General features: G+C 40.2%; 1 long non-coding RNA gene across 1 annotated transcript; it reads right to left on the bottom strand.

Moving 5' to 3' along the window:
* Positions 1 to 3257: 3257 nt before the first annotated feature.
* LOC122875087 lies at positions 3258 to 9473 on the bottom strand. The gene is made up of 3 exons (XR_006377745.1): positions 9366 to 9473; positions 7241 to 7327; positions 3258 to 4083 (listed from the first exon to the last, which is right to left on the bottom strand). It is a non-coding gene; the product is annotated as an uncharacterized LOC122875087 (long non-coding RNA).
* Positions 9474 to 12420: the final 2947 nt, after the last annotated feature.

Raw genomic sequence — 12420 nt, 5'->3', positions numbered from 1 at the left:
CTTGACATTTAGCTGAGGACGATCTTGTAGATCGAAACGTTGTTTTAAAAAATTTAATAAAACTGTTTATTTGGAGTCCATCAGACCTTTCTCCTTTGTGCCCTGCAGTGATATTTTTTGTCTTGCACCTGCTTATTTCTTCCTGTATGTGCGCACACCTGGTCCCTCCGCTAGTCACTGCTGCTCCTTGCTCAATCTAATGCACCTCGCTAGCTCCCGCCCCACAGCCAGTCACAATACAGGAAACCAACAGGCTGTTGCGTTAATGCGTAACGTATACAGGTCCTGGCAGATAGTCACGTCCTTGCAGATATGTGGCCTATGTTTGCAATAATAATGTGTTTAAGAACTGATGAGGAGAACCCAATTTCAAATTTTTTATGGGTACCCGATTCTTGGCATTTTGGATTCGGTTCTAATTTGGAACCGAATTTTGGTTCCCAACCCTAGAGAGGGGTCAAGCAAACGGTTGGAACGGGATAAAATGTCATTTATTGATTTTAATGCATTTCAACCTTTCAAAGAACAAGCCTGGACCTGTTGCATTTATCTGCAAGTTATAAGGTTTTATAATTATTTTCAATTAGATTATGGTGTCCTCAGTCATGTCATTCATTGGGTTGGGTTTTTTTTTCTACAAATCCTCATACCTACACGACAAAATGGGTAAATGGGTAATTTGTCAGTGCTTTCCAAAATATTACTCTTCGAAAAATATCTCATACAAGCATGTTTTGATCTGGTCTCAAGGTCCATTTAGTAGCTGTCTTCCTTAGCAGATTAAGTTTGTTTGGTTGTGATGGAAATGTTCTATGCATATGGTAGATGTGTATGGAAGCTTGAACATCTGCATTTCGATGACATTTGAGGAAAGTCAATTTGCTGATGAAGGTCATGTGATACAGTAAAATCCTCCAGAACAGCTACTAAATGGACCTTGATCTGAGATTGTTCTGTCAACTTCTTGGTTATGGTTTAAGAGAAAATTATCAGGAGAATATTGCCTTCATGGATTGAATCATACACCCCAACCTCCTTCTGAAGAGGTTTTGCGGTGGTAAAACATCAGGTTACTTCCACCTTTGTTACTTTGTTACTGAAACAGGACAGTCATTATTCATGTGATCACAAGAGGTCTGTAAAATGTATAAATATATATATTTAAGCGTTAGAACAAACCATCAATTTTGTTATTTTTCTGGTGAGGACAGTCAATGTCTTTTACAATTTCTGACTGTACAGAGTGACTTTCTGACATCAGGAGAATAAGGCAAGTACATCATTACTGAGACAACTTTTGTCTTCTTGTTTTCACAACACAAATCTCTCTGGACTGATGGAAAAGATGGAAGAGGCAATCCATTGTGGGTTTTTATAGAACACGTTGCTTTTTGTTGGTGATAGATGTGCACGGTGGGAGCATACTTGTACTTATACTGTATCTAATTAAAATGACACACAATAAGAGGTGTTGAATCATGCTTTTTCTTCTTTGGAAAAATGAAGCTGTAATGTAACACAAGCCTCTGTTGCTTTACTAGATTTTTTCCCTCTATGTTTTGACAGCTGAATAGAGAACAAGATTAAAATTTCCTAACAATATATCTTGAAATTCACTCTTTTTGTCAGAGATTTGTCTGCATAGCAAGGATCATATTTTAGCATGCACAAAAGCTTCTTTGAATCAGAATCAGATGATGACTTGTTTTAGCTGCCAAGTGAGAAAAATGACAATTGTGAAAGAAATTCAGGTAAAGAATTATTACAGGGTGGTATAATCAGAAAATACAAAGAGGCAGAACACACCAAAATTGATTATGTGCCATCATGTATCAATATACCAACATACATGCAGGACTACTGTGGACATACTGTGGACAAAGGATCATATACTATATCAGTAGTACCATGAAACAACAGCATTCTGAGCAATATGGAGCTTGGGCAAGGTTCCTTAGACATTATAAGTATTGAAAAACAGTGCCAGCGACACTTAAAATAGATTGGATGGACTAGCAGGAATCCAGCAACAGTTTTGGGTTTCCTGTCAGTCTCCAGGCTAGGCTGTGGATGCATCATGGTAGAGTCTTAGCAGGACTGGTTGAATAAGTTGACAGCTCTTGGGAGGAAGTAGATTATGGTCCTGTAGCATCTCCCAGGGAGAAGTTTCTTGAACAGGTTTTCTAGGTGTGCTGGAGATACAGCAATACTGCCAGCCATCGGCGTCGTGCAGCTCCTTCATGGAAACCATTTGACAGCCAATCACCTGCTCAGTGGTGCACACAATATGCCGGAGCTTAGCTTTGGTTTGTCAAGAGGCAGAGAACCAGCCTTTGATGAAAGCTACTGCTGCTTTTATTGACGTACTACCAGAAGTTGGACTCTTATTTAGCCTCAGCCACCTTAGGGTGAAGATGCTATGCTGGGCCTTCCTGATTAGAAAGCAAGGTTATCATCACATTAAATGGTGTTAGTAGAACAAATTCGTATACCTAAATGACAAAATAAGTTTTTTGTCTTTCCCTATCGGTAAGAACATGCCCAACAAATCCTCATACCTATAAACACACAATAGCATTAAGGTTTGGTTAAGTTTAAGTTTGGTGAAGTTAAAGCTGCTGTAATCAATAATTTTAAGATTAACAATGGGTCAGATGACTAGGTGTAATACGAAAGGGGTCTCTCGTAGTGACGAACCCAAAGATAATTATCACTTGACTCTGCAGTTCCCCTGAGCTCAGAGGAGCATTTTAGTATCTTTCAGCTCATTGTTTTGGTTTAACAACCCATAACTTTACTGTTCTGGTTCATTATCACTGCTCTTACCAGCATCGTTTTCAGCAGCAAGCAGCTGTTTCAAGTGAAAAAGCTCAGATAAGCCGACTATACTTTCCCAGCACCAAACAGCAGACAAAGTTCGCGACTAGCTGGTGTAATAAAACATGTAGGGAAACAACAGCAGTTTCAAGAATTCTCCACCATAATATGTAGTTAAAGTTTAGCTCCATTTTTGGGGAAATATAGTTAATCATCATTAGGCTATTACACAGAATCACTTTCACTATTAGCCCAGTGATATAATAACATCAGTGAGCTGTTTCTCTTGGTGATCAGTCAAGAGATAACAAACAAATTAGCTTTGAGAGGGAATTAACCTGAACTCAGGTAGCAAGAGGTAAAATAAGGAATGGATACATAAAGTGACTGAAATTTAGTTACAGAAAACAAAGGGGCAACGACTTTATACATAAAACATTTATTACTCTACTAACAACACACACATAACTGCTAGACACACAAATGAATGGATAAATGCAACCATGAGTAAATGTTATGAATACAGCGATGAACAATTAATAACTGAATGAGGACCAGTGTATACCAGATAAAGCGGAGAATGATGGTAAGATGTCTTAATTTGTGGAAGCATGTGACAGTGGATACAACTTTAATGATGACCAGTGAAATTCACCATAATGCATTGTTCAGCAGCTGAGAGGTTTTGGGAAGCACTTGTGAAATATTTTACGATTCCATATCGTGATTATATTGAAGGGAGATCTTACTCCTGGTCTAACGCTAAATTACTTTTTAGTACTTTGTAGCATCAAACTCAAATATCACAGAAAAAAAATTAAGTTTCACCTAGTGGTTTAGATAGCCTGAGGACAAGTTGAGCTGGAAGGGTAGGGCAGCGGATGATCTGTGTTCTCCTGTGTGGCCCGCTCAGTCCCACGTAGCAGCTTGGCTAGCTGATTTCCTTTCCTTCTTGTGGAGCTCCCAGGAGTTCGGGAAGTTTTGGGCATTGTCAGTCCCACGTGACGAATTCAGCTTGAGTCGGCCGTCTCACTCTCCCTGCAGACAAATCATCACACACCCCGTTTCTTCTGTTCTAACTTTTGTTGTATTAGAAAACAGACGTTGAGCAGGCTTCTTGTAGAAGGTTTCTTTCTCTCAGAGTTGGTTGGTTGTCACCGGCCTTCAGCAAGTTCTGGGAGGGAGAAGCGAGCTGGTCTCTGGATGGACGGGCTGGCATCCTGCCGTCCAGGTGAGGCACAAGAGCTTTGAAGTCAAAGGTCTGCACTGATGATGAGAAGAGGAAAGAGAAGAAAAGCTTGGGCTTACTCTTTGGTGGTCTTTGTTGTCTTCTGTCCAGGGGGGTGGCTGTGTCTGATGTCAATGGCTCAAAACTTTACCCCCACCTATACTGTTCCTGGCTTACTTCTTTACTTGCTTTCTAAAGAATTTATAAAGTTAGCATGTGTCTAATCATCTTTGAGTCCTCACAGAGCTTGTTTACAAGGCTAATTCTTTTATCAATAAAAGATACAAAATGTTCATCAGAATCTGCGTTGATCCACCCTACACTGGTGAACATAATGGAGAATTTAGCAGCCTAAGAACCAAATATTTAGCAGCAATGAAAAACAAGATAAATAAACAAGACTGAACTATGAACTATGATGAGGTAGCGTCCTCTGTCTATATATAATTATTAAAGGAGCTTGGATGAGGCAGGTAAGCAGTGACAGTGCTATATTGCAATATAAAAAGGTATTGGGGATTGCATGATGAATTAGGTATGTGTTATTACATCACTGATACAATGTAGTATGAAGATTTAATATTACAGATTTTAATATGTATTGTATGTAATAAAGTGTTGTGACTGCATTAGCAGCAGTTGGGGGGTGGGGTGGATGGATGGGAAAGGCTTACTTGGTAATATTTACAGTTTTCAGTCCTCAGTCCTCAACAGCTAAGGGAGGATGGGGGGTGATGGAGGCTACAGCTCTGGGGAAGAAGCTGTTCTTCAGTCTGTTAGATTTGGCTTTGATGGCTCGACATCTCTTCCCAGATGGCTAGGGGACAAACAGACTGTGACCTGGGTGGATTGGGTCCTTACTAATGTTGCAAGCCTTCTTGTGTAGACGGCTAGCATACACTGTGTCCAGGTTTGGGAGCACATTTCCCACAATCTTCTGTGCCGTTTTTACCACGCAGACCAAGTCCTTCTGGTTCTTGGCAGTGCAGCTAGCATGCCACATGTGGCACAGTGGCAGACGATATTTTACTCTGGAGTTAATGAAAATTAAAACAGATCTAAAAGGAGAATGAATATTGGACTTACATTCATCAGGTGGCCAGACACACAACTTCAAATAAGTGCTCATGTTGATCTGTGTGTTCTGAAAGTATAGATAGGCACTTGATTTCTAACACATTTGCCATTTCAACTCAAAGGGTATTTTTCAACCATCACCCGGGGCAATTGCGCACCGTCAATGTATGTTCACTAAAAGTGCTTGTTGCTAAAAGTGTCTGACAACATTTTGGAAAGGATCCCTACAGAGATAGACCTTTTCTTGTTTAACCACAAAAGCCGTATATCGCTCTCCTCAATGCCACCAGACTCCATTGACAAATACAGTAATTTCACCTAGCCTTTATGAAAATGATAATATGCCAATGTTGTGTTCACATGTTGTTGTGCTGCCCTCAAGTGGCCAAAAAATCTGTGAGGGGTGTAAGTTAAGGCAACTGAAACTACTTGGTTAAGGTTAGGGTGGGGAAAGAAGATGTCATGGTTAAAAGAAACCAATGTGATATGTTGGTAGGACCTGTGGCCTCTGTTGTCAAAGTCAAATGCTTTTTAGGTCCAACCATCCACCTCGACCTCTTCCCTAAGAGGTATTATGATACTATAAATATGTCAAACTACTTCGGCTTTTGCTTCTCACACATCCCTAAATGCTAACGTTTTCATAAAACTGAAATAAAGGTTGTTTAAAGCTGTAGAACAAATGACCAATGCTGTTGTTTTTGTGGTGTGGACAGTCTCTCTTGGTAACTGTTGGCCCAAATAATTGATTTGTGAGTACCCAAATAAGCCGTTAACCTCAAGAGCCAAAAGGCTGTGACTTATTTTAGACAACAGATGTCATCATATCTGTAGTTTGGAGCATGTTTAGATCCAAGCTGATGGTAAAATGTTCTACTTTATGGTTGCAGATGTCCCATGTACTCATGCCCAGGGGAGTGCTACTGCCTGCAAGCAATTTTACAGAGAGAGAACACAAATGGAGTATTGAAATATAATATATTTAATATAATAATAAGAGGTCACATGGCAGAAATAGCTGTCATTAAGCATTAGATGAAGTTACATGTTAGTTATGTTTCAACAGCAGATGATGGTAATGTTAAAGGTGTGAGGTTAGAAATAGTTGTGTTGAAGTATGAGCTTAGAGATGGTGAAGTCTAGGTGTTAGGAATGCAGAAGGGAATGGAAGCTGGAAGAGAAGTCCCTGTGGTGCACCGCCCTAAAGCATCTTATTTCAAAAACTCTATTTTTGCTCTCAGCTGTCAAAGGGTGTAAGGATGATTTGGCAACCAGTTAATGGAAGGCTACGAGGCTTGTCTTACAGTCTGTCTGTTCACTTGTACTGTACAATATTTGAGAAAAAGTGGTGACGACAGCAGTACTAATGGAGGCCTGATTCATAATAGGTGAAAGGCAATGATGATCACCACTGTGCCACTAGTCACATTACATCCACTGTAGCCAGCACATCATAGCAGATTTAAAGGCAAGGATGAATGGGCAGACGATGGGAACAGGTAAGCAGGCTGCAGCTTTAGTGGGGAGAGGCATGAAGGATGACACACACATACTAATGCACACACAGAAAGCTATAATGCCCTGCTCTCCCTACACCATCACTGCACACACACACACATGTTTGTTTCACTATGCTGAATGTGGTGATCCCACAACTTTTCCTGTAGTGCCACCACTAGGTCGAAACTTTCACTTATTCAGTGAAATGCAATGGATTCACCTTCCATGCCACTGCACAATTACCTCCATTCAAGACTATAAAAAGATCACCTCTCAACATCAAAAATGGTCTTTGTAATATATTAAAATAAATTAATAAATACAAATTTTAAAAATAAATTATTATACAATAACAATAAAGATTTGACATGTTATATAACATATTATTGTAAGACATTATTACCATATAATTTGAGTAATATAAATAAAGAATATACATTGCATCCTGATTAATTAACAGCAGTTCCTTGTTCTAAGACTCACAGTTATGGCATAAAATCCAAGTTTCCTGGGTAAACAAGTTATATTCTTGAAAAGTAATAAATTTAAAGCTAAAAGAAAACATTCAATTCAGGCACCTGATAGAGCACGTACCACATATCAAGGCTGAGTCCTTACCGCAGCGGCCCGGATTCGAATCCAGCCTGGGCCCTTTGCTGCACGCCATCCCCTGTCTCTCCCTTGTCTTTCCTGTCTCATACTGGCCTATTAAATAAAGCAGAAAAATGTCACCAAAAAAACCCCCCAAAGAAACATTCAATTGAATGAATGGAGAGGCCAGACTGGAGCACAGATTCACAGAAGGGGGCGCAAGGAAGGGCGGCACATTTGTAAAATGAGTAAAAATGTGTTAAGACTAAAATTTAAAAGGTACAATGTGTAGTTCTTGGCCACATGCTCCAAACAAATAGGGGGCAGCATTTCACCTCCTCCCACCCTCATCCTTAGTTAGTTAGCAAACTATGTAACTAAGCTGTAAGCTGTTTTCTTCAGTTGTTAGACTGACGACGACCATTTCACATCCAGTCTGCCCAGTCAGAGACAGGGAAGATCAAGTGGTGGCAGGAGACAAAGAACGAGAGGTCGAGGAGCACGAGGGAGAGCAGCTAGTGCTGCCCTACTTCTTCGTCCTCTCATGTTTATTCAGTGTATTAAATGAAAGCCAAATAAATAACTATAAATATTCTAATATGAAATCATATCAGACAATAATATGAATTAACAGCTGCTTTTTGTAACTCCAAATAGCCTACAGACATGAACAGATTATGACACAATGAGCCCCTGGACACAGACATGTAAAATGTCGCCCAACCCTTCCCACATTACACCAAGGGGAACCTGTGCCACCCCTCGCCACCTCTCTGGCCCTGCCTGTGATTCCACTTTGAATTGGGATCAGTGCTAAAGAGAAGAAGACGCATCTAATGAATAAGCAACCTGCTAGACTTGATATAAAGAAAAAATTATTTAATGGAAAAATAAAGAAGACAAACTGAAAAAAAATATTTCCCACCACTTTTCACCACTGCTATTTCTCTAGTGTGTCTGTGCCAGGAAGTCAAATATCAGCAGAGCAACATCATTCTGCTCCAATACAAATCAAGAGCTTTCCATTTCATTAGCCCCCCCTGACTGATTGTAGAACTTTCAGCTCCACAAATTACCCTACAGTATCTGGCAGAGACTCAGCGCTTATAAAACAAAGTTCCCTGCAATTCCTGAGGGTCCAATTTTAGAAAAAGCCTACACATTAACAAAAGTACAGCTGTCATCACTTATGACAAATGTGCCCTGGCAAATCTCTTCGATTTATTGAATGATATTTCAATTCGAAGTCTAAATTGTAAAAAATATGCAGATTATTTCAGAGCTGAATTTAATTTTAGAGTAGTTAATCACTCAAACAAGAGGGAGAATTTTTTGTTTGATATATTTAACATCAAGCAGTAACCATTTTAGAGATTAATGGGAAAACTGTAATATATCTGTGTGTGTGTGTGGAGATGAAGACATACTGAGATCAAGAGATTGATTAATTATTAACAATAAACTCGAGCGCTTTTGCTTTGTGACTGAATGACACTCATTAGCGCAGGTCATCATGTCTACTAGTGTTAATCAGGGTTAAAAGCTTGTATATTTGTTTTGCAGCCTATACTGGCAATAAACCAACCTCCCTGCATCCTCCCCAAGCTGCAATCCCATCTCGTTAAACATCAGAACATCAAAAAGATCAGGTCTTAGCTGACTGAGTATGCCACTGAGTTAGATAAGGTATGCTTGTACAGGCAGTGCTCATCTCACACCTTGACCAGTGTAATGCCTTCTGCATGCACAGTAAAACCTCAGCTCAAGTCACTCTACTTTTCATTACTCTCCACCGGCTCCGTTGCTGCTTGCACGAAGTTCAGGTTACTAAAGTTGGATCTATAGCGTGGCCGCTAGCAGGCCACCCACCTACCTGATTCACATTAATGATCCTTCTTGTTCTCTTTGATCTACCCATGAGCGATGGGTAGTCCTACTGCGAGTCAGGAAAAACAAACTCTTCTCCTGTGTGGTCCTTTGGTGAAAGAACGAGTTACCTAACTCGATTCGTTTCCTGTACAAATACTTGTTTATATCCATCATGTGACCTTTTCTTCTGAATGGACAGAAAGATGACAGTGTTTTGCTAGAAACAGGAGTAGACAGTCTTTATCTGAAACTTCAAGTATGAATCTAAGACTCTAAATATTACCTGACACCTGGTTTTGCCCTGAGGCCTTTGATGTTCACCATGAGACTCGGCAGGACCTCCACTTTCATTCCAACATCTTCTTGTAGAAAGCCTTGTCCTCCTTCTCAGGTAGCAGCACTGCCATTTAGAAGGAAAAGCTTTTTATCTCGCCTAAATGTAATGTGCAGCAGGTTACAAAGAAAAGCATCTTCTAAGTGCAATGGTGCTGCAGGTTAGGATGAAAGATATTTTTCTGAAAAGTGCTTTTCTGATAAAGCAGCTGCTTCATTGAAAACTCAAAGACATACCAGGCCTGTCTAAACCACTCCTGTCTTTAATCTTCATTTAACATTAAGCCTGTTTTGCACAGAAAGTCTTAAAAGATAAGCCAAAAAAGAAAAAGTCAAGTACTTAAAACAAGTAATGGCATTTCGAACCATTGTCCAACCTGTGCTGCTCGGCTTTCCTTATGCCATTTATTTGAGCTGATTGTGCTATTAGCTTGCAGCGCAGGGGGCCGCGGCTCTCATCCTTTCCGTCATAGCAAACACTTGTCAACACAGAGGGCTTTTCAATTGATCCACCACAAACTGATTTAATGAAGCCCTTGTTGCAGCCAGGCATGGGCCCACATAATCAGAAAGATGGTGTCCATCGAAAAACTAAGATGTTACGCCAAAATCACAAGGATATTTTGGCAGTGCTCCCCTGGCAGCCTTCTTTAAGTCTTCTCATGGTGAAGTGTGTCATGTCACAAGAGATCCAGATGTATGCTGCACTTGCCATGAGCTTAGTTTCAGTTTGTTTTAGCAGTCATTTCCTGTCTTAAACCTTGCAGCTTTAAAATACAATCTTATTAGACTGGAGATACTGAATCCACATGAAACTAATTCCCCCTGTAGGTGGGAGGATCTGCATGATTTTTCTCAACAAGCTAAAATCTCTGAACTGCTGTTACAGTAGTTGCATAATCAACTAGCAGTGTTTTAAGGGCGCTAAGGGTACAAACATGGTCCAAGCAAGTAAGTGAAAGCAAATGACAACGTATGGCCCAGCCAGCACAAACTGGTGAACGCACTCAACACATCTTACACACAGGTGGAGGTAACAAACGTCGGTCCTCAAGGGGAACTAAAGGTTAGAGAAGCGAGCTTGTGACCGTGAGGCTGTCGGTTCAATCCCTGGACTGGCAGGATAAATCTGGGTGGGGAAAGTGAAAAAGCAGCTCTTTCTCCTCCCTCATTACCACCACTGAGGTGCCCTCGAGCAAGGCCCTTAACCCCTAACTGCTCCAGTGGAGCTGCTCATTAGACTGTGGTTGTACTGGGCAGCTTCCAGGTGTGAATGTGTGTAACTGTGCAAATGTGATCAGGGCATTCCTGCAAAAGAGGTCAGTTTCCTCTCAACAAAATGTATAAAATGAATAAAAAAGGGGGGAAAAGAGCATTTTCCAAGACCACAGTATATATACTTTTTCAATTGCATTCCTGTCTGAATTAAAAGGCGGCGAAGTGTCATAAACATGCCTATGCATACAGTTCTCCTAAATACAGCCATGATACATACATGTTCAGCTTCGTCAAACTGGTCAGCCACGGTTGTTGTCAGCAGAAGTGAAATCTCACAGAAGGGGTCAGCTTTCTCTTAATGTTTCATGCTATAGCACCCCTAGCTGCGATGTTCAGACTGCACTTGCGTTGCATTAAGATTTTGTGGTGACACACTCCAGAACTCAACGACGTGTGAAATCGAGCTTGCGTAGCACAAAAGCGTCTGCGTTCGCGTACTTGCATTGAGCATGTTTGTGCCCTAACACATTCCATCATCATCATTTTCATTTTTTGTATTCAAGTACCTGTAGCTTGTAGACGTTATACCATAGGGAAGCAACAATCAGGTTTCCCCTCATTTGTTTTAAGTACATTTACGTAATTGAGTTTAGTAGCAAACAACTGTGCTTCTCCCAAGCGAACTGAAATGAGTGTGATTGGTTGCCGCTCCCACGTGTTAGCGGATATCTGCATAAAGTTTAAAACTTTCTCATCATCGACAGTGTGCCACTGCCATTAAATACTCAATGGCGCGACCTGGGGAAGTTGAGAAACTCCCCTTCGGGGCTCATCTCTATGTTCCCAGAGCAATAAGTAAGGCCTATTTTCACAGTTCAAAGTGCAACAAAAAAAACAAAGAAAGATTGACGTTTCAAATGCAGTTTGAATGGTAAAAATCAATTCAGCTGTCAAAAAACAAAAGACAAAAAAACTGTCTTGCCCGCAAATTTAAGCGCATAGGTTTCAAGGAGTATAACATAGGCTATAAGCTGTAGGTGTGTGATTTCAACATATTGACCCAGGGAAACATACACTGAACATTTGACCTAGGGAAAAAACACTGTTGAGAACATAGACCCTTTGAAAAGTCTCCTTAATGTGTCATATTAAGAGGATATTGAGCTGGGGAACATAGGACCCTGGGAACATAGATACGCTCCCACAGTTGTTTTCTACTCCAAATGGAAATGGAATTTTTTGCTATGTGCTGGTTGTTGTCGTCTATCATACTAGTTAAGTTTTGTTTATTTTTAGTTTTTGTGTATCGAGTGCTAGAGAGCTACTACTGAATGTATGATACCATGCAACTATGTCAACTACTGAGAACTATTGTTTTACTTTACATTTAGCCTGATGAAGTAAACACCACTTGTTAAACACTCCGGCGTTGTTTTATTCTTTAGCCCAAACACTGGTATAGTGGCAATGGGAGAAAAAAAAGTAGGGATGGGACATGGACACGGAAAGCGGGTGGGGGAAAAAAATAACGCAATGCAAACAAGTTAAGTTTCAAATTCTTCCAAAAAGCATCTTGGCAAATGCTTTATGAGGGACAAAATTTATTAGGCCTCTAGGATACACACAATGCGTTTGGATGAGAAACAGTGAATGAAAACACAACTTTTGTGTGTTTACAAGAACATCTCAAGGTATTTTTAAACCTGGAATAACTGATTTTTTTGTCACTTGGGGGCAGCAGAAAGTTGTGAACACAACATTAACATATCATCACTTTTAAATTGATA

The sequence above is a fragment of the Siniperca chuatsi genome, linkage group LG4, assembly GCF_020085105.1.
Source record: "Siniperca chuatsi isolate FFG_IHB_CAS linkage group LG4, ASM2008510v1, whole genome shotgun sequence".
In the NCBI taxonomy this organism is placed as follows: Eukaryota; Metazoa; Chordata; class Actinopteri; order Centrarchiformes; family Sinipercidae; genus Siniperca; species Siniperca chuatsi.
Note: the sequence above shows the minus strand (reverse complement) of the source record. Positions and strands in the feature narration are given on the sequence as shown.